Raw genomic sequence first — 22,393 nt, 5'->3', positions numbered from 1 at the left:
TGGAAATTTGAGTTTTCAAACCTGTTTTCTGGTTTCAAACCTTTAAGAAATCATCCAGCTAAGAATGATCTCCTTAAAGGCCGATATGGAATACTTCATGCATTGTAAAAACCCAACGAATCCTTGAAATCATCACTTTTATCTACTTACGATGGAAAAAAACCCTCTGCCCTTATATTTTGAATATTTTTTTCTATCTTCATCAACATTAAGTTCTTTGGAACACCGATGCCTTTCTGTAAGCATGTATCATGCCTGTGTTTGGCTAATTCTGTATTACAGATAGTAACTATTTAGTTTGCTCTTCCCTCAAGGGCTAAAATTACTGAAGTTCGGGGTCCCCATTTTTGCCACCACCAATTGTCTGAATAGTCACACCCTCCACAAACTAAAGCAGGGATTTTATTTAAAAATAAAGTAACCTTTGCCAAAATGAAAAGTACCCTATCACTTTATAGCTTTCATCTTAGAATGCACCTTATTTTCTAAATAGGGTGGGAAGTGCTAGTGTTTCTATTTTTCAGACTTCAGAAATCTATAAGTTGCTGGAAAATCTTCCCTTCTATTCATTATTGTTTGTCATCCAGCTCAGTTTTGAAGCATTGGCCCTTGGTCCACTTGGGAAACATGAAGATTCATGGGAACGAAAATAATATTGAGATGGCTAGGGTGCTGGGAATTTGCTGTTCCAAATCAAACAACAGCAAAAAATGTTCCCTCCTAAATCCATGACCTTATCACAGAATTTTTTTGACTGTTTGTCATCTAGTCTTTATATTATGATTTTGTGCTTCTGCTTCATGCCCCTTTCCCATCTCCCCCATTTAAAACTCTCAACTGGCTTTATTTAAGCTCTCCCTAAGCCTACAAGTTTGGTGAGCTTTTCTGAACAAAATATATTTAAAAACAAGCTGGTTTTCCAGGTGGGTTTTCCCAAGCTCTCACAGCTCCCATTAGAGTAAAGTTTTTACAGTTACATCTGTGCAAACAGTGAAAACAAATACAGTGTAATGGCACAGAGCTGAAGGAAGTTAAGTGCACCTCTCCACCTGCCAAGGCCCAGATGTGGGAAATAACACGGCACAAAGACCCCAAATACTGGGACACAGCAAAATTATTGCTACCGAAGGCTTCGGTACTATGTTAGTTTAATTTCTTGAAGCATAACGTTTTCTGCAACCATTGCTTCCCCATTCCTGCTGCAAGCGCTTTTACAGCACTAAGCATGAGGTAAGATTTATAATGTTGCTACAACCAGAAATGAGCAAAATGTTTGTCTGCAATGAAGAATGCCCATCATTACAATACTGTAAAGAGAGATGTTTGTGTTTATTACCAGAGATAGGTAAGACATGCAACTTACAGGAGGACTAACTGCCTTACAGAGTTTGGATCTGTATTAAGAGAGCGGAAAAAAAGTCTGTTTTCTGAGATTTCCTAACCTCCCTCCAATCCCACAGACGAGGCCAGTAACACTCATACTGAATCTCCTTCTCTTCATAAATGATACTATGTGGCACATAAAGGCAGTGTTGTTTCTTAAAGTTGTTTCTTAAACAGAGAAATCCCCTGTTAGCGCCAGACACTTGTATCTATCAGACAGGCACAAAATGACATTAACTAGTGATGGTGAAAGCCTCTGAGATGTACTGGACTCAGTACATCTTCTCATACTGGGTCAGGGAACAGTTCTATTGTATCCAGTATCTGACCTTTTATAATAAATATGACACTGCTAGAGCATGAACAGCACAACACTCACTCCAATACACTCTCTGCCATTTTGTGCAGTCTTACGGACTTTGCAGGCTGGACATGACAGCCACATCTTTCCATTTAAACAACCCTATTTTTACACCAATGTATACATTCTATGATATCCTTTAGATATGAACTCTGTGGTTTAACTACCATGTGAAAATATAATGCCTTTTGTTTTGCTGCCTAATAATGTAATTGGTTTCCTCTTAATTTTTGTATTAGAGAAACAATTACTAGTTGTTCCCAGTCTCTCCATCTCCATGCCGTTTGTGACATTACAGACTTGCCCTCAATCTTTCCTTTTCCAAATGGAGGGGACTTGAGTCTATTTAGTCCCTGCTCATGAAGAAAGCCTTTCTCTGTTCTTCTGATCGTCATTTTCACACTATTTGTCTGCTTTATACTTCCTAGATAGACAGATAGATACAGCGGGACCAGAACCGCATGCAGTGCTCCTGGGACACACCAGGGATTCATGATGGCATCATGATCTTTCCGTTTTGTCTTTGATTCCTTTCCCAATAATTTCTAACAATCTATTTGGGGCTTTTTATTGCCTATGAGTTTTGAGTTGACATTTTCATACCCACAATGAGTCAAGATCTCTTTGCTGAGTGGTAGTAGCTAATTTAGAGTGCATCACTGTATATGTATAGTTTACAATTGTTTTTTCCTATGTGCATTATTTGGCACTTATGGATACTGAATCTCCCATATTATTCTTAGTCATTCCATGCTGCGAGATACTTTTGTAACTCTTTATACACATTTACTACCATGAATGGTTTTGAATCACCTGCAACATTGCCACCCCTCTTTACAGCTTATTTATAATATGGACAGCAGAGGTTCCAGCCCACACGCCTGCAAGACTCTCATGGTATCCTCTCCTTGTTGTGACGCCTGAACACTTCTCTCTACAACTTGTTCCCTGTATAGAAAAGTGCCTGTACAGGAACCTGTGTGTCCTCCTCAAGAGCAATTATCAACACAGAGAATTTATCCAGCTTTTCTGCTATGGCTTTATGATCCTTCACTGTTCTTTTCACACTCGAGTAATTTCTTAGCCCTCAAAAGTTGTTTCACACATTTTCTTCTCTGCTATGAAAAACATTCTTGTTATTGTTTTTATGCTTTTATTGAATTATTTATCAATAGTTAATTTTGCTTTCTTTATTAGTGTTCACATTTACAGTGCTAGAATTTATGCTTTCATTTTTTTTTCCTTCTTTGGACACTTGACCAGAAGAGTGTTTCCTGCAACCTGAGGATGGTCTTTTATTCCTAATTGCCTTTCCTGTTCTGTTGAGTCTTCTCCCCTGATTCTTTTCCACTGCTTCAGGACAACTTATGTCTTGGTGTACACAGGTTTGTTTCTAAGTTAACAATTATAATTATATATACAATATTTTGGAAATACAGGGAATCTGTAGAGCAATAAGAAAGTAATTGGCTTGTAAAATTACAAAATTACATATGTAAGTAATACAAGACAGAATATAGAAGGTAATGTAAGACACAACCTGCTTTTAAATGCTACCAACATCTGGAATAACTGGGATTAATGGAAAGGGGCAAATGAAAATATAAAAATGCCTTGTATTTACCTTCTGACAACACAGACAGTCTACATTTGCCAAATCAGGATTGGTAATGAGGTCAGGTACCCTTGAATTTCTGCAGGGAAAGCTTTGTTTCTTTGATTTTTTTTTTTTTTCCAAATATTTACTAAATTTCAATTATTATCAAGGGGAAATAATTTGTTGTTCTGGAAAGAGTGAAATCCCATGCTTAATAGAAATTATTTTAAAGCCTAGTTTTGTCCTTCTTTTGTTCGCTTACAGTAGTTGGAAGAATTGGACAAGAGGGTTGTTTAGATTTCAAGTGTAGGGATTTGCTTTCTGTCATGTTACATCAGTCTTGGGATCTTTTTTTAAGAAGAGGTATTTATCAAGCTGCAATGTAGGTTTCAATCATCTCTGTCAGTGGAGGATAGTGGAAATTGATGACATATGACCAGAAGTGTGGGAAAAATATAGAAAAGACCTTCACATAGATACTGAAGTGTCCAAGTTACCTGACTCTTCAATTTGCCCCAACAGCTAACTTACTATAGTATTTTTCTGTGTTTGTTCCTAACCTCACCTGTGAAGCTTTTGTCCTTTTCATGTGACTAAAATTTCATATATGATCAGTGTTGTTATTTATCAGCAAGAGATTAACAGTCACACAGACTTGACTAATAAGGATAATATTCCACAAATAACTAACTGATACAAGAAAGGTTATTCAATGAATAGGGTACTACTAAATGTGCATTAAAACGTGGCCTTATATTAGTAGGTAATGTGCAGCCAGGCAAGTGTTCTGTATTTGTATTTGGCTCAGAAGTTATGAATCTCTGTTTGAAAAAACAGAATTTTTTAGAGCTGAGAAAAGGTTTGTATGCCTAAAAGCTTGTAGCTTTCTCAGTTACTTCAGCTGTTCTGATGGCAGCTATTACCTCTACCTGCAAACCATGACTTGTGCATGTCCTTAAACCCCTGTGGGTAGTGATCAGCAGTAATTCTATCACTTGTTTTGATGACAATTTCTAAGTTTATTAATCTTCCCACTGCAGAATGACTCAAGACTAATGATGGTTTATTTGTCTACACCTCTGGAAAGTTTGAGACTGAGTCTTCCTTTCATTCCTGATATTGCACACAGGAATAACTGTCAGCTAAATGGACCTGTAAAGACCCTATTTAGTTGGTGAAAGCTTTCTGTTTGGGTTTTGTTGCCTAGTGTTTTCCTGAATCCAGTTTCCCTGAACATTAACGTAAAAAAATTTGGTCCTTATTCTGACTTTCTCAGCATAGGTGCAGGGAGGCGGGGGGTGATCTCAAAAAATTTGGACATCTTCAGTGACTGATCACTATATCTGAGATTGTTTCCCTTGGCTTCTTTGGTCATCAACAGAGAGAAGGAGAATGTATCTGACATGTTTTAGATATCTTCTTTATGATGGGATGGATCACACCTTGGAAGAGTGTGTCTTTCTGCTGCTAACACAGGGGTCACAGCGAGTAACTCATACATAGAGTGTCCTCTGTAGATATCTTTATGTGGTCGAATGAATCCCACTTGGAGTGTGCTGTCACTTTTTCTGACTTGTAAAGTTTCATTAACAAAAACAGTTGAAGGAGAACACACTACTTGAAAATTTGTTCTTTTACCTCTAGCTCACTGATTTGAATGCAGACTGAGAGTGCTCACAGTCTAACAGCTGTTCAGTGACCTATGTGACATGCTTTGAGTCTTCAGATTTGAGTTTTGCAAAGTCCTAAAAACAACCTTCTTTTTGCCATCCACCTGCTCCGTTGCCACTGCCTGCACGCTTGGGGTGTTTGCTCAGGCATGTTAAACGTGCTTTTTTGTACCTCCCTGAAAACAAGCTCTTTAGGTAATTATTATGTCAAATGCAAGAATAAGGGGAAGAATATAGATTTACCTGATCTTGACAGCAAACTCTATTGTCTGGAGCTAGTACTAACCAGCAAAGTACCAGCCAGAATATCAGGAGATGGGGACTTCCTAAATACGAATTTGCACTCAAGTCCTCTACTGCCTTGATATAATTTTTCAATGCCAACTAAGACCTTTGTCCTAATTTTGAAAATAATTCATGGTTTAACCCCCAGTTGCATCAAATTTGCATCTATGAATCCTGCTGACAGCTAAGCTCTTCGGAGACTACACTGACCACAAAGCTAAGAGCGAAGCTGGGGACACAGTGTTCTCTATTCAGGGCATCTGGCTAAGGAACAATAGCCCAGAGGAAAACAGCTTTAGGAAATGTTGCAAAAGCCATGAGAAAGCCTTTCAGCCCCAGAAATTACAGTGCACAATTTGAACACCTTTCTCTCTCTCCATCTCAAATTCTTATCTGAGAAAGCCATACCCCAACAGAATTTTGGCCTTAAAATGTACTGGAGAGTCCCTGAATCCCTCTGTGCACTTTGCTATTGCAAATGCCTTCATATAGTGCCAGGACTTCTGGCAGCGGTATAAAACCCTGAGATGTACATAAGAAATATCATTGTGCTTCCCAGGACTATAGCCATTGAGTGGGCAGGTGGTGCAATTGCACCAGGACCTGTAGGTTGAAGCAGAGGCAAGCGAAGATGGAGGCAAGTGCTGAACAAGTTGGTCAGCTATTTTTTTTTCCCTTATGCCAAGGAACATGCCAGCCCCTGGTGCTTCAGGTTATTTGGGAAAGACAGTAGTCTCATTGCCTGTTGGAGAGGTTTACATTATCCTCTGTTCAGTTTCCAGGGAATGTTACTATGTGCCTGGCAGGACTAGAAGCCAGTAAAGGGATTAAAAATGCAACTTTCCTTAAAACATTCATGCAAAATCTGTATCTACCTAGTTGAATGCCTAAATTACTTTGACTTTCTGAGGATTATATAACTATACATTTTCCATATACAACACCATTTCAAGGACATTACCTGAAAAGGCTGGCTATCCAGAGCACACCACACAGAAGCATTAATATATTAATAGCATCTGTTGGTATAACCGGGAAACAAAGCTGTAGAGAGTTATTCAATCGAGTGATACTAGACAAGCTAGAAAATGCTTGCAGTTTCACTTTGAAATGCTTTGATTACAAAAGTGCTTGTAATGTAATGACAGTGCCATTAAATCCTGGGTACATGTTCATACCACTCTCACACAGATGCCCCCGGGGACCCCAGGAGGGTTCAAGAGCTGTTTTCTGTAGGCAGTGAGACTTCACAAGTACTCAGAATTAGATTGGTTTTGTTGTCTCAAGACTGCAACTGGTTACTAAAGAGTAGAAAAAAGTCTCTTAAAACCCCCATTATTGGTGGTGTCCCATTCACCAAAGACTCCCAGCCCTTTCATTAGCGCAGAGACACACAAGCAGGGGATGTGAAGTTTTTAACAGCTGCGGTGGTAGATCCCACAGAGCAAAGGTAGGAAGGAGGAGGTGGCTGCTGAAAGAAACTCCAGAAATCTATGTAATAAAAACGTTTCCAAACATAACCTTAAAATAATAACTATGCTGTTCATCAGGCATTCCAGCCAATAGCTGGTGCTCTGTCCCATTGCGTCATACACTTGCATCCCACTGGTAATGACTTGTTCTTTGAATTGCAATTAACCTATTTAAGACCAATTAAGAAACAGATCTTGAATAGGCCTGCAGTATTACAGCTCAGTACTCACAGAAGATGACAATGATGTTTTAATTAAATATGGGAGCAAAAGGTCTCAAACTGAAGCTTACAGCTAACTAAGCAGCAGTCATTTGGTTACTGAACAGGCAAGGAGCTTTATGGTCTCCTTCCACATGGTTCATCCTCCATAGCTCTCAAGTTTGCTTAAGGCTAAATAGCTTTCCTAATCTATTATTGCACAGAAGTCGTCCCTCCCGCCCCCATTTTCCAGATCGCAGTTTGGTATGTTTTAACAAAGTACGATAATCCCTTGGTTTTTGCAGGGCAAGAGTATTGCTGATAAAGTGATTTCATTTAGGCAAATTAACTCTGTTAGTTACATGAAAGATTGAACACTGTTATCTTATGCCGGTATGAGCAAAGTCTCATAAGTGCAAAATACACATCAAGGGCCAATTTCACATGAAAAACTCCTGATAGTATAAGAGCTGGTTAATATTTCTGAATTATTAAGTCTGACAGCATAATCATGCTTTTTTGTTGTTTAGGCTGTTGATACCAGATGTTTAATGCACAGTAAAATGTGATAGTGTAATAGGAGGCATTTTAAGGAAGTGCAATTTTGGAAAATGAAGAAACTACTTGGGGTAATTTAAAGCATAAAAACAGATGCTGGAACTTGGAGCTGCTTTAGTTTCAAATAAAGTGGAAGCCTTCCCTTAGAAACCTGTGGATGCTGCTTTTCGCTCCTGGATGCAGCCCCGGCTGGTATTGCTGTGGCCAGCTTAGGTGGGGAAGTCGGGTCGAGGTGTCGAGTCTCACTCTCAGGCCATGTTCAGAGCTGTGCCGTGGCTACCATCACTGCAAACCTGAGGGAGGGATCGCTCCCACTGCGCTAGGGCTGATTGTTCTGCCTCTGCTGGTTATTTAGCACACGACGACCACAGGACTGAATTAAAAGCTTTACTGCAACGTTCCTCCTGGTGTGGCATTGGATTCCAAGAAAGCCTTGCAGGTATCTCAGGGACACCAGATTTAAATTTGGATGTGTTACTGAGTTGATTATAACAGTCGGCTGAATTTAGACCACGTGATGCTTTTGTTAACTATTATAAATTGAGTTTATTAAAAAATACTGCACAACAGGATAAAACGGTATCTATGATTATATATCTATTTAAAATACGTATTTGATAAGATATACATACATACAGTCAGTGAGTTGCACATTAAAGACTAGTTTCATATGGAAGCAACAGCCAATAATGACTGCTGATCAGTATTTTGGGACTGCTGAGTCTAATAACATTATCAAGCTTCCCTTCTTGCTGCTTTTTTTGGCACCAGATGTTTAAAGCACAGTAAAATGGAACCTTAATGTTCTCTGTAATTAATGGGTGAAAGGATAGAAGTATATACAGGCGGGCTGTGTTTCTATTAAGATGTTGTCATATAACTTATGAGAGAAAACAGATGTTCCTTTAAACAATTTTCACTTGGTGTGCCTGAAATTCCCCTTGAGAAATGAGAAGTTGTGGGAATTTTCCATGACAAAAAGAAGTGAATTTCATACTTAAAAAATAATTGTTATCGTACAGAAATTCTACACAGGCGAAAACCCTGTCACAGCAAGAGCCATCCCAGTTTGATTATACATCTCCTTGCATGTTGCAAGAAGTCCGGATCTCAGGCAAAACTGAAGGACGGAGTTTACCTACAGAAGATTAGGTCTCTCCTGATCTCTGAGTATTTAACATGTTGATTTGGCTTTTTATTTAATTTTTTCTTTCTTTTTTTTTTTTTTTTTGAAAGTCACTGCTTCTTCCATTGGCTTGTCTTCTGATCACTGGTTTCCCCAAGCTTCAAACAGATGTGACCAAAGGCTGCTGCCATGTGGTCCAGACTGATAGGAAGGACAGTAGGAAGACACCGAACATTACTTGCTCAGAACTGTTTTCCAGAGCAAAACAAAGATTCAGGATCAGATCCTAGGTTTAAGATTGTCCCATTATCTCATTTCAAATTAAAATAAGCTTCCCTAATCTTTTATTGCACAATCTGCTAATATTTTTTTGTAAACAGATGTGTAGTAGACAGCTGTTTTGTTTAACAACCAACTGAGAAAACCAGGCTCCTGCATGTAGTAAATAAACAGATGAAATGTTAGATTTAGAATTGCTTCTTTCAGAAATACCAGCCTGAAAATACTGGCAGGGGCACGGCTACCCCCATCTCTTCTCCTTAGCAATTCACATTCATCTTCTGGAAAACAGGGCAACTCCTCTGTTGCCAGCACATGTGAATGAAAAGCATAAGTCATCCACTCTCCAGTCCATACATCATTAGTTTAGTTTATACAAATAAGATTTAAAAAAAAAAAAAAAATCATATTTGGGGAGCTTTGGTGCAAAATTGCACTAATGGGCTACTTGTAAACATGGCTTACAGCAGGAAGTACAAACAATAGTATCCTTATCTGACCCAAGAACACCCACCCCTCAGAATCCTACTGACTTACCACAGGATTGCAAGAGTTTTTCCTGCTTCCAGTCATTTAGCACAGGGCTTCTGAGAATTTTAGTTGATACATTTGGGAAATTCTCTTTTTGACCTTCTTGGGGACAGGGGGGGAACTTAAAAAAGAATCTATTTCATCTATGTATGGTTTTGTGGATTTGACATTTTCTTCCCTCTTCTTTAGTAATCCTGGATTGGTAGAATGTCTGAAACATCATTCTACTATGCCTCCATATGGCCAAGATTAAAAATGGATATAACTACAGCACATCTGTCAAAAGTAACTGTGCTGGTTTTGGCTGGGATAGAGTTAATTTTCTTCATAGTAGCTATTATGGGGCTGTGGTTTGGATTTGTGCTGAATACAGTGTTGATAACACAGGGATGTTTTTGTTCCTGCTGATCAGTGCTGACACAGAGCCAAGGCCTTTTCTGCTCCTCACCCCACCCCACCAGCGAGGAGGCTGGGGGAGCACAAGGAGTTGGGAGGGGACACAGCTGGGACAGCTGACCCCAACTGTCCAAAGGCATATTCCATATCATATGACATCATGCTCAGCAATAAAACTAGAGGGAAGGTTGGCCAGGGGGCCACTGCTTGGGGACTGGCTGGGCATCAGTCAGTTGGTGGTGAGCAGTTGTTTTCATTTGCATCACTTGTCTTTCTTGGGTTTTATTTCTCTCTGTCATTTTCCTTTTCATTATTATTATTATTATTTTTATCATTATTTCTATTATGAAACTGTTCTTATCTCAACCCACAAGTTTTCTCACTTTTACTCTTCCAATTCTTTTCCCCCATCCTGCTGAGGGGAATAGTGAGTGAGCGGCTGTGTGGTGCTTAGTTGCCGGCTGGGATTAAACCACAACAGTCCTTTTTTGGTGCCCCATGTGGGGCTTGAAGGGTTTGAGATCATAACAGATTGACCAGAGCATATTAGAAGGGATTTATATCTATTAACAGTTGAGAGGGACTGTTTACAAGGGCATGTAGTGATAGGACAAGGGGTAATGGCTTTAAACTGAAAGAGGGTAGATTCAGATGAAGTGTAAGGAAGAAGTTCTTCACTGGGAGGATGGTGAGGCACTGGAACAGGTTGCCCAGAGAGGTTGTGGATGCCCCATCCCTGGAAGTGTTCCAGGCCAGGTTGGATGGGGCTTTGATCAAAGTGGAAGGTGTCCCTGCCCACAGGAGGGGGGTTGGAACTAGATGATCTTTAAGGTCCTTTCCAACCCAAACCATTCTATGATTCTATGATTGATTCATCTGTTCCTGATATTAGTTTATCTGATCTGCGCCATGCTCTTTTTTTTTGCTGTAGATGTTAAAGATTGGTGTTGGCTTTTGTAGTTTGCTGTGATCTGTAGTGATTAGTGATGTTTTGCCTGGACATTTGTTATTAAAACACTGACCTTGAGCTTAATCTGGTATTTGGGCTCTTTACTGAAGCCATTACTGTACTCTGGGTACCATCTCATGGAGACAATTAACAATTATACTTCTTCCTCTGAGAGGTTTTTTGTGGAGGAAATACAGAATGGCACCTTCGCTACCTTCTCCAATGTTTTCTCCCTTGTTACAATAATTTCTCAGTATCTTGAATATCCTTGGGTAGTTACAATACTCCTATTGGTATTTCTTAGGAATATTGCTTTGGTTTTGTCTAAAGTTAACAAGCAATTTAGGAATATGACCCAGGCTCCGCGAGAGTATGGTCATGGGTGGCACGGCATGTGGGAGAATATGGGCACATATCTAGAGAACTCCTCACCTCCAATGGTCTGGAACTTCACTCCCAAGCAACTACAGAATTCTTATGAAGTGATAGAATGCTTGGGGAAAAAAAAAAAAAGCCATGGCTATTCCAAAGTGGCACAATTTACTGCACTGTGCTGGGCCCTGGCCAGCATGTGCCAAACACTGCTTGATATTATGCAGCACCCTCAGGGAGAAGAGAGGGAAAACATACCAACAGACACTATGGCTAAACCAGACACTATATCAGTCACTTCTATAACTAAAAAGAAACAATGGAAGTGGAAGTCAGCTAGTTTAGTAAGGGATGAAGAAACTTCTCCTAAGAGGGAGCAGGAGAAAGAATCAGAAGAGGCGGCCTGTTCTGCAGCAGAGCAGTCACAGGAACATGAGGACAGAGAAACTGAAATCATAAATGAGACAGAAACCACGCGATCCCTATCCCTATGTGAGCTGCGAGATATGCAAAAAGATTTTATCTGTCAACCAGGTGAGTTAATTCTCAGCTGGTTACTCCAACGCTGGGATACTGGGGCCAGTAGTCAGGAATTAGAGGGTAAGAAGCCCAGCAGTTAGGATCCCTTGCTAAGGAGAAGACCATTGACAAAGGGATTGGAAAAGAGGCAGGAGTCCTCAGTCTTTGGCGGCGACTCCTGTCAAGTGTGAAGGACACATATCCCTTCAAGGAAGGACTTGCAAATTCCCGATGCAAATGGACCAACACTGAGGGAGGTATCCAGTATCTGAGGGAATTAGCTGTGTTGGAGATGTTCTATAACAACCTGGATGACAACCAGGCATCCAAAGACACGGATGAAATCCGGTGCATGTGGTCCATGAGGCAAAAGTTTGTACGAAATGCACAGATGTCATACACCCACACCCTGGCGATAATGAGCTGGACAGACACGAAGGCACCAACTATAGATGAAACAGCCAGACAACTCTAAGAATACGAAGATAATCTCACTTCCTCCATGTGAGCCTGTGTCTCAGCTGTGGACAGACTGACCCAAAAGATGTCCAAGCAAGCTGAGAAGGGTAGGTCTTCCTCACGCACTCCAACCAACACCTCAGCTATTAAGAGTCAGCCTTTTTCTGTTCAAGGGAAAGAGTACCGATGGCACACACCATGTGCAAGCCTGTGGTTCTTCCTGCGTGTCCAGAGGGAGGACATGAGGAAGTGGGATGGTGAACCTACCCAGAGACTAGAAGCTCGGGTACTGGAACTGCAAGGAAAAACAACGGCCAAAAAGCATCCATCCAGGAAAATTACTGCTCCAGTGTCTGTTGGGTAGAGTAGAAGGGCTGATCGTACTTTTGACCCTGATGAAGGGACTTCCATTTTGCAGTTACAAAAATCCAGTAATGAAGACTGTGACCAGGAATAGAGGGCCCCTGCCTTTGCCCAGGCAGAGGAAAGGGACAATGGAGTTTACTGGACTGTGTGGATTCAATGGCCTGGTACATCAGCCCCACAGGAGTATAAAGCTCTAGTGGACACCAGTGCACAGAGTAGTCTATTACCATCAGATTACAAAGGGGCAGAATCCATCTATATTTCTGGAGTGACGGGAGGATCCCAAGAACTCTCTGTGTTGGAGGTTGAGGTAAGCCTAACTGGGAATGAGTGGCAAAAGCATCCTATTGTGACTGGTCTGGAGGCTCCATGTATCCTTGGCATAGACTACCTCAGGATAGGGTACTTCAGAGACCGAAAAGTGTACCGGTGGGTTTTTGGTATAGCTGCCTTGAGCACAGAGAGGATTAAACAGCTGTCTAGCTTGCCTGGTCTCTCAGAGGATCCATCTGTGGTGGGTTTGCTGCAGGTTAAAGAACAGCAGGTGCCAGTTGCTACCATGACTGCACCAGCAACAATATTGCAGCAATCGAGACTCCCTGGTTCCTGTCCACAAGTTGATCTGGTGACTGGAGAGTCAAGGAGTGATCAGCAAGACTCATTCACCCTTTAATAGTCTCACATGGCCAGTGCAAAAATCTAACAGAGACTGGAGGCTAACAGTGGACTATCAAGGCCTGATTGAAGTCACACTGCTGCTGCGTGCTGCCGTACCAGACATGCTAGAACTCCAATATGAACTGGAGTCAAAGGCCACCAAATGGTATGCAACAACTGATTTCTCCAACACATTTTTCTCGATCCCTCTGGCAGCAGAGTGCAGGCTACAGTTTGCTTTCACATGGAGGGGTATCCAGTACACCTGGAATCAACTGCCCCAGGGGTGGAAACACAGTCCTACCATTTGTAATGGATTGATACAGACTGCACTGGAACAAGGTGAAGCTCCTGAACACCTGCAGTATATTGGTTACATCATTGTGTGGGGCAACACAGCAGAGGAACTGTTTGAGAAGGGGAGAAGAATAATCCAGATTCTTTTGAAAGCTGGTTTTGCTATAAAACAAAGTAAGGTCAAAGGACCTGCACAGGGAATCCAGTTTTTAGGAATAAAATGGCAAGATGGGCGTCATCATATCCCAATGGATGCGATCAATGAAATAACAGCTATGTCTCCACCAACTAACAACAAAGAAACACAAGCTTTCTTAGGTGTCGTGGGTTTTTGGAGAATGCATATTCCAGGTTATAGTCTGATCATAAGCCCTCTCTTATTGAGTGACCCAGAAAAAAGAATGACTTTGAATGGGGCCCTGAGCAGCAGCAAGCCTTTGAACAAATTAAACAGGATATAGTTTTTGCAGTAGCACTTGGGCCAGTCCAGACAGGACAAGATGTGAAAAACATGCTTTACACCTCAGCCAGGGATAACAGGCCTACCTGGAGCCTCTGGCAGAAAGTGCCTGGAGGGACTCAAGGTTGACCTCTAAGGTTTTGGAGCCGGGGATATAGGGGATCTGAAGCCCATTACACTCCAACAGAAAAAGAAATACTAGCAGCATATGAAGTAATTTGAGCCACTTCAGAAGTAGTCAGTACTGAAGCACAGCTCCTTTTGGCACCCCAGCTGCCAGTGCTGGGCTGGACGTTCAAAGGGAGGGTCTCCTCTATGCACCATGCAACTGATGCCACATGGAGTAAGTGGGTCGCACTGATCACACAATGGGCTTCAATGGGAAACCCCAACTGTCTGGGAATCCTGGAAGTGATCATGGACTGACCAGAGGGCTGAAACTTCAGAGTTGCCAGAGGAGGTGACTCATGCTGAAGAGGCCCCTCTGTATAATAAATAACCAAAAAATGAAAAGCAATATGCCCTGTTAACAGATGGATCCTGTTGTATTGTGGGAAAACTTCAAAGGTGGAAAGCTGCTGTGTGGAGCCCTACACAACAAGTCACAGAAACTGCTGAAGGACAAGGTGAACTGAGTCAGTCTGCAGAGGTGAAAGCCATCCAGCTGGCTTTAGATATTGCTGACCAATAAAAATGGCCAGTAATTTATCTCTATACTGACTCATGGATGGTGGCAAATGCTCTGTGGGGGTGTCTATAGCAACAGAAGCAGACCAACTGGCAGTGCAGAGGTAAACCCATCTGGGCTGGTGAATTATAGCAAGATACTGCTGCTCAGGTAGAGAACCTGGTTGTAAAAGGATGTCACACACATGCCCACATACCCAAGAGTCATGCCACTGAAGAACATCGAAATGATGAGCAGGTGGACCAGGCTGCTAGAATTGAAGTGGCTCAGGTGGATCTGGGTTGGGAACATAAGGGTGAGCTACTTATGGCTTGGTGGGCCCATGACACATCAGGACATTTACGAAGGGTTGCAACATACAAATGGGCTTGTGATCAAGGGGTGGATTTGACTATTGATGCCATTGCACAGGTTATCCATAGATGTGAGATGTGTGCCATAATCAAACAAGCTAAGTGGCTAAAGCCTTTTTGGTATAGAGGATGATGGCTGAAATATCAATATGGGGAAGCCTGGCAGACTGATTATATCACGCTACCATGAACCCACCATGGCAACCACCATGTGCTTACAATGGTGGAAGCGACTACCGGATGGTTGGAAGCACACGCTGTGACCCATGCCACTGCCCGGGCTACTGTCTTGGGCCTTGAAAAGCAAATTTTATGGTGACACGGCACCCCTGAAAGATTGAATCAGACAACAGGACTCATTTCCGAAACAACCTCATAAACGCCTGGGCCTAGGAGCATGGCATTGACTGGGTGTATCACATTCCCTATCATGGACCAGCCTCCAGGAAAATTGAGTGATACAATGGACTATTAAAAACTACACTGAGAGCAATGGGTGCTGGGACATTCAAGCATTGGCACACACATTTAGCAGAAGCTACTTGGCTAGTTAACACTAGAGGATCTGCCAGTCGACCTGGCCCTGCCCAGTCAAAACCCCTGCGCACCGTGGAAGGAGGTAAGAAGCCCACAGTACATGTAAGAAACTTGCTGGGAAAAACAGTCTGGGTTATTCCTTCCTCAGGAAAGGGTAAACCTAAATGTGGGATTGTTTTTGCTCAAGGACCTGGGTGGACTTGTTGGGTAATGCAGAAGGATGGGGGAGTCCAAAATGTACCTCAAGGTGATTTAATCCTGGGTGAAAATAATCCATGTTTTGAGTTGCATGAAAAGGGCCACAAACTGCTCAGCCCGTGCTCTCTCTCCCTCCCAGCTCAGGGGAGAGCACCCCGCTCCTCCTCGTGGCTTGTGATGCCATACAGATGTGATCACTCTCTTCTAGTGACCAACTACAGAAATGACCCTTGAAAGTATACTCCTGATAGTTACTCTTTAATGAGGAATCAGAACTGCAGGAGAAAAAAAATATCTTTGTTCCTTTCTTACAATACAGCCTTATTTCTCCTGGCAGACTGGTCAACTGGGTATTGTTCTCATTTAGTCGTATGACTCCTAAAGCGTCAACGAATCATTTGAGATGCCCAAAACAGAGGAAAGAAATGTTTTCTGAGATTTGTACATATACACATGTGTATATTTATTTGCATAACATAGTAACTATTTAATATGATAAAGATTCCCACTTCAAAGTTCAGGATTGCTGGGAATAATTCATGCAGGGCTACTTTATTACGGAAAATTCTTGAAAGGCATAGAATTTTTTCAAGTATGTTTCTCTCTTTTTTAAAGAAAAAAATAAAAGAACCCCTGTATCGCACAATAAGCTCCATGCAAATCAATGGATTATGATAGAAACTCCCCTCAGGAGGAAGGAACACTAAAAATACTTCCCCTGAAACTCAAGTCATGATGATTCCTTTCCTTGAAGAAGCACGTCAGTGTAACAGAAGTGTTCTCTGCAGCTTCCCTAACCCCAGCTGTACTTTTCAAGGATACAGATGACTCTGACAATAAGCCAGGCTGGCTCTACAGAGCACTCTGTTCATTCCCCAAAAGATCTGCTGCTCGAGGACTTGGTGTCAAGATAACTTACCTTGCTTTGCTTGCTATGCCCCGGGAGACTGAAAGAACTCCTGCTCCCAACAGATTTCATAAGAGATGTGGTTTTCAGAAGTCTGTTTAAAGTCAGGTGTTTTTGTCTGTTTCCCTGTGAGAAGACTGTTCCTGACAGTATTTATTTCTTTCCAGGTTTAGGTCAATATGCCTACTGTATTGATTATACAGGCAGATCCTAATCTCAGTTAGGCTGGAGTAAAGTAAATGAAATCACTCCAGTTTTAAACTAGCGCAATGAAGCTCAGAATATAGCCCATAGTTTTGTTGTATGTGAGCTACTCTTCTCATATTTGCTCAGAGAGATACATTTGGAGGAACATGAGGGTTCTTCAGTGTTGTCATAATTTGTGCATTGCGCACATGCTCTGCTCTGGTTGCTTTATTGTTGCTGTGCTGTTCATATAGACACAGACACAAAACACTGTGGAGGAGAACTTTCACAGAAATCAGGAGACGGGTTAAGCTTCCACAGCTCCCATTGATTTTAAAGGCTTTTAAAAATTAGCATGCCTGAGGATCAGGCACATTAACAAGACCGTAGGCAGTGTTTCTTTAGAAATGGATAGCCAAAACACTAACCAGTCATGACAAATTCACTTTTCTTTAACAGAACCTAAATTTAATAATGAATCTCCCTCCCTCAGAAAAACAAAGAACCAAACAAACATGTTTGTATGTTAAATATGAAACTGCGGTGAGAGGATAAATGATTTGTGTCAAACTTCATGTCAGGAGGAGGAAGCCACACTGTCGGAGTGGCAGTTAAACCAGGTACGAACGAAGGTTGTTGTTAAAGAGCAGATTTTGAATATACTGTTCCAGAACGAGATGAGATGAGGCAACAAAACAAGGAATTAAACAAGACATGTAGGAGCAAGGGGAGCAGAAAAACAACAGAAATGGACAGAGGAAAAAACTGAGTAGGAATTTTGGGGAGAGAGTACTGCTGGCAATCAGCCAGGGTGTGATTCAGCTCCATATTAAGCCACCTTAAACTTATGCTTCTTTTGTAGGTGTTTACATCTGCTTTAGGTGTCCAGCTCCCCTTGGTGCTCACTGGAGAGCTATGCTGTGTGGAGCCCAGAGCTAATGACAGTAATGCCTGTCCATTTGAGGGTAACTGTCTCCATTGACTGTAATGGGAGTTTAACTACCTACCTTATCTGTAGACACCTACATATTCATCTTTGCACATTAAAACACATCTAAGTGTCCTGATCTTGAACATAATAGGCTATGTTGAAATGACAGGTAATGATGCGACAGGAGGCAAGCTGAGAGTCTGGCAGTGGAAGCCAGGCAAACATGACATTAACCAGAGGAAAGTAGTGGATGGAGAAGGCAGCTGTAACCTTGGAACTGGCTGAAAGCACGTAGGAACCATGCCTCCTTTTCTTCCTCCCCACCCCTACAGTGAATAAATTGGGAGAAAAATCAGATGAAGTAGCCTTCGCTAAGGAAACTGAAAGTTGTATCAAAATGTTCATTTAGTGTGGTTTCAATTTACAGATACAGGTATATTCCACTTCGTATATATATGGACAAGTTAACCCTTAGAAGTATTTGTGCTGCTAGATATTAGGACATCCCTCCCCGCCAATCTAATGTTATTAATATGGAACAAAAATATAAATATGGTGTGACTTTCAAACCTTAGTGCTATTCCTACTTGTTGTTTCTTATTTGCAGCAGTGCCTGTGAGAATAAGGGAATGGTACACATTCAGAGGTTGACGGTAAACAGAGAGGATAGTCCTCAAGGTTCTTCATTAGTGAAGAATACATCACATTTCCAGATAGCACTTTTGCTGAACATGCTAGGCCATCTGCTCGTGAGGCTTTTGGTTTCATTTCAGACACAACTGGCTTCAGCCCATCTCTAGCAGTCAATAAAAAGAAAGTTTCTAAAAAATGAATTACCGTCCCAAAACACAAATCACTTTTTGCAAATGTTGTGATAAAGTTTCCAAGCAATGCAAAGTGGGCTACCATATGTGCAAACCTTTGTGGGCTGGTGAGAAGGGAGACATTCCTGTTGTAGCTCTCTGAGGCCATGTATATTTTCATTTTAATAGACTGGTATTAAAATCTATATTCATTCTCCTTTTTTGTTAGCCACTACTGAAAAAAACTTTTGTTCAGTTTAAATATCCAGGTTTAACAATTGCTTTTCTTTTTCAAAGCAGAATGTTAATGTCAGTAATCCTAAGAATGCAGCAAAAAGGGCAAATATTTTATGTTGGTTGGAAGGAATCTATGGACATTTTCTAGTGCAGCCTCTCACTTGAAACAGGACTATCATCAACTCAAGATCAGGTCAGGTGTGACTTTTTCCAACCAGCTGCTGAAAATTTCCAAGGGTGGGTGTGTACGGAAGGGTTAAAAGATGGAATTTTGGTCTGTGGATGAACACTGAGTAAGAAGTAGATAACTAAAAAACACAGTCAGCACAGGGAACAGATAGTTTATTGTCTATTGTTTGAAATGCTGACCATAAGGATAAGAAAGTAGAGCAATGTTAGGGGAGGTAGTACGTGCAATAATGGAGGAATACAAGGCACCACACATAATTTTGCTTACCTGGCAAAAGTCCTACTATTTGTTAGAGCATAACAGACGTGACTGATGGGTTATGGTAATTTGCCGCGTGCACAGAACCCATGAACCAATAGAAGGGATGGCTATGACGTGTGCAGCGCACCTGGCCAGTGGGCACATGTGCCATAGGCTCCCTATGTTGCAATCGAGGCGTGTTTTGGCACTCATTGGCCATGAGCGTCAACACCCGTTCCTCCACCAATGTATAAAATACCGGGGTTTTCCAAAGAGCAGTGGGCTGGTTTGCGGCAAGGTCTCTGTTGCCTCCGTGGGGACGCCCACATAAAGCTGGCACCTACCGACTGCTGGACTGGGCTCGCGGCGCAAGACGGCACAAGAATATACGGAATGTACAGATGGTTCATCTTCTTCCTCACAGTCCTTGGGTCGGTATGTTAATAGGTTTTTTTGCTTTGTAAAATACCCTTAGCATAACACATGTGTGTAGTTGATAAAATGCTTGGTTTTTCCCTTATAGTCGGTGTGTGTGTGTTTACCTTCTCGGGAATCCTCAAAACCACCCTAAAACAGTGGGCTAAACCCTGATTTCTCTGGGGAACCTCTACCACCGCTGTACTACTCTCCTGGTGATGAAGTGTTGCCTAATGACCAACCTCAGCACCCCAAGCCACAGCTTGGGTTTACTGTTTGCTTTCAATAAAACGGTATAATGCAAAGAGCCAGCAAAGGTGGTAAGAATGATTCAAGTATCAGATAAACTTGATCAACAGAAGTCAGGCAGAAATGAAGGGCACACAGGTTCTGTCTGCACATTGGCACTAAAGGCTAAGTCTTCTGCATGCAGCACTTTATTAATAATCCTGTGTCCACAAGCATTTCCTTCCTGCAAGCAATATCAGAAGGGATCGTCAGAGGAAATCAACTATCTGCTTTTGATCTAGTGTTGGTTACTACTTTTCAAAATGCCATACATCAAAAAGAAAGGCTGAGTGAGACAGTGGAGATGTTGGGGATCAATACCCTGCTTGTCACAGGAAGGACAGCAAGGAACCTCTAGGTCTGTTGCTGCTGAGTATTGCCAGTAAGCTGTTTTAAAAGGCAGGTTTCCTGCATGCTTTGGCCGACTAAGCACTCACTGTTTTATAAGCTTACACCAAAAATTTGACATAGGTGATTTAAACTTCCCATATAGTAATCTGTACATAATTAAAAATTACATTTGTGGTTCATCAGTGGCCTCCTGACAGTGGAAGAGCAGGTGTTTTCTTGACATTTTAAGACTGGGATGGTCTTTGAATGTGAAATTCACTCTCAGTGGAGTAACATGCTGGCTGCCAAGTTGCAGCACTGAGAGCCTTTCAGCAAGGGAGGAAAAAAGTGCGGGCTGGGCTTTGGAAAGACACTTGACTTGTTTTGATTGTCTTGGGTACTCTGGAATCTAGTGCCACGTTTTGTTGAACTTCTATTACCTCTTAGTCAGAATAAGCACTAGCTGGGCTAGGCAGCTGTTTATAGAGGTATAAAGTCAAATAAATTAGTGGACTGCTCAGTCTAAGCTGAAGCACTGAGGCTCTTGACTTTTTGGATCAAGCTGAATGACCCAATGGCTGAAGCACCTTCTCAGGGCTGACATGACTCCTTCTGTGCAGCACTGTTTGCTAAGATGTGTGATAAATCTTGCATTGCTATTGCCTGTGGTGTTGCCATTTTGTGAGTATACAGAAGACTTTAGCCTTGAGGGCCACTGATCTGGCACCTTCCAAAAGCACAATGCTTAGAACATGTCAAATGGACCAGACCCAAAGATTTAAGGTGGAGCTGAGGCACCCAGCCCCCAGACTGCAGCGGCTCTGTGCCAAGATGTTGGAGCCATAATACAGGTGCACTTTGGACTTGTGCTCAGAACTAAATATGAGTACAAAACCTTTCAAGATGAAGGCTAAGAGTCAAGTGTTTAGCAGGATCAGACATTTCTAAAAACAATCATCAGGTATTATACATGAGCAAGATCTATAAATGCGCACGGGGTGGATATTAGTAGGGTATAGGTATTAATACATATTAATAATAATAATAGGTATTAATAGTAATAACTATGTCCATAGTTACAATACTATTACAGTAAAATCAGGTGGGAAGGACTGCACCTTCTCATTGTTCCGAGCAGAAACAAAATTTCCCTTGGAAATAGAAGGAAACTTAGCTTTTACACAATTATTCTCTAACCAACTTCTGCAAAGGCCTTGTCACTTACACTACTGCTTTTGATGCCAACTACTGCCTAGAAAAAAAGAGTAGGCCACTCATGATAGCCAGTATGATGATAACCTGCTTTTCAGAGTTCTGGGTCATACCCACAGCTGATGTAACCTGGCATAGCTGTATTGGAGACAAGAGAGAGCCACACTCGTTCACACCAGATCATTAATGACATGATTGTTGCCTCACTCCATTTGCTGTCATCTAGAGCAGGAATATTAATCAAGAAAGGGAAAAGTTACTATCGCAAACAATTTAAATACAACTCCTTATTTTCATACCTGCAATAACTAATTGCTAAACAGTGATGAGTGAGAGGTACCAGAGTTATTCACATCTTCTGGGTGTACTTTCAGAGTGTCTTTTCTCTAGACTGTTCCAGAAGACAAACAGCTCACTTGAAACTCAACATGTTGCATTGCCAATAAATCGCAATGCAAAATGCTTTGGTTTTCTGTCAGCTGAAATTCTTTTTAAAATAAAAGTGAATGGAGACATTTGAATTTTATTTAGTAGTTTGTCACTAATATCATTCCCTGAGTTTTTGCTTACAAAACACTCTGTGGGAAGATGGATACCATTGTAGTGGAGAAAATATTTCCCTAATTTGACTTTCTGTAGACTTTTAAGGACAAAATTTTAAGATTCAGAAAAGAAAAAAATACTTAACAATTCCTGCACACATTTTACTGCTTTCAAAGTTGTTGAGACAGAAACTTGTAAAGGTATCAATTTTATTTTAATAGGTGATAGAATAATATGCCATCTTCCAGCAGGTGAATAATTACACTATTACACTTCTCTGCTTCATGAAGATTTCCCCTGACTTTGGTAGGAGTTCTAAATGTGAAAGTCTTACAGGCTCAAGTTCTTGGTGTTGTTTTCAGAGCTGAAATAGTATCTGTTACAAGCGCAAAATTT

General features: G+C 41.4%; 1 non-coding gene across 1 annotated transcript; it reads right to left on the bottom strand.

The window, feature by feature from the left end:
- Nucleotides 1-15,820: 15,820 nt before the first annotated feature.
- Nucleotides 15,821-15,959, bottom strand: LOC138684886 (small nucleolar RNA U3). The gene has a single exon (XR_011324167.1). It is a non-coding gene; the product is annotated as a small nucleolar RNA U3 (small nucleolar RNA).
- Nucleotides 15,960-22,393: the final 6,434 nt, after the last annotated feature.

Source organism: Haliaeetus albicilla, chromosome 3, assembly GCF_947461875.1.
Source record: "Haliaeetus albicilla chromosome 3, bHalAlb1.1, whole genome shotgun sequence".
Lineage (NCBI taxonomy): Eukaryota > Metazoa > Chordata > Aves > Accipitriformes > Accipitridae > Haliaeetus > Haliaeetus albicilla.
Note: the sequence above shows the minus strand (reverse complement) of the source record. Positions and strands in the feature narration are given on the sequence as shown.